The 1,014-nt window shown below is 57.6% G+C and overlaps 1 non-coding gene across 1 annotated transcript; it reads right to left on the bottom strand.

Annotated features, from left to right (window-relative positions):
- Window positions 1–52: 52 nt before the first annotated feature.
- On the bottom strand, window positions 53–125 carry TRNAK-CUU. Its single transcript has one exon. It is a non-coding gene; the product is annotated as a tRNA-Lys (tRNA).
- Window positions 126–1,014: the final 889 nt, after the last annotated feature.

Raw genomic sequence — 1,014 nt, 5'->3', positions numbered from 1 at the left:
CTACTTGCACCCTTCCTCGTGTCCCAACCCCTCTTCGGACAGCGGCAAATGGCGCCCAACGTGGGGCACGAACCCACGACCCTGAGATTAAGAGTCTCATGCTCTACCGACTGAGCTAGCCGGGCGCCGCAAAACGTGGGGCAAAGGTACAGGTTTTTACCTTAAGAAAATCTCCCACACACCACAAGGGCTCAGATGACGCGGAGAGAAGCGTTTTCATCCCGCTGCTCCTTCTCGGCTGAACCCCAGATCACGGCAAGACGGCCACCGCACCGAGAAAGGTGAGCACCGGGAAAACCTCTAGTCCCATCTCCCACCCTCACAAAAACAACTTTAAAACCAACTACAGACTAACAGAAGCCTAAGTAATTTCGCAATGGGCCTCTGGCTATCAACCCCTCAAAAATTTGTATACAGCAAGCTAAAAGACTTTATTATTGAACATGGACACCCCTTAGATAAAAAGTCGGCAAAATCGCTTGCAAAATGGCTAGAAAACCGCGGCGAAGTGGTCTCGGACGATTTGAAAATACAAGACTGGGAAAAAATTGGACACCATATATGGAAACAAAAGGAGAGAGGGGAAAAAAATGCAGCCGAAGCACTAATTGCCTGGAGACTGATTTTGATGGTGCTGCAACACCAAATAACCAGTTTGGATGAAACTCTCCAAGAATCTAAGCAAGAATCCAAAACGTCCAGGTCCAGTTCCCCTGGAGGCAACAAGCCCCGGGAGTCCCGGAGTGGCGTGGGGGGGCGGGGGAGCGCGGACGGCGGGAGGGAGGAACGGGGCACGGAATGCCAGCAGCTTTTGCATCATGGCGTCGCGAGCTGGGCGGTGGTGTGCGCGCGCACGGGGCCGAGGGGCACGGGGAGCGAGCGCGGCACCAGGCGCCGCGTGCAGAAACGGCGGGCGAAGATTTCGCGCGCGTCCTGCCGGCACCGCCCCCCGGCCCGCCCGCACGAGCCCGGCCGGCACCGCGCCCCCACCGTCCCCCTCCTCCGCCCCCCCCC

The sequence above is a fragment of the Neopelma chrysocephalum genome, unplaced genomic scaffold (assembly GCF_003984885.1).
Source record: "Neopelma chrysocephalum unplaced genomic scaffold, ASM398488v2 Primary Assembly neopelma1_121336, whole genome shotgun sequence".
In the NCBI taxonomy this organism is placed as follows: Eukaryota; Metazoa; Chordata; class Aves; order Passeriformes; family Pipridae; genus Neopelma; species Neopelma chrysocephalum.
The sequence above is the reverse complement of the archived record's forward strand: the minus strand, read 5'-3'. Positions and strand labels throughout refer to the sequence as shown.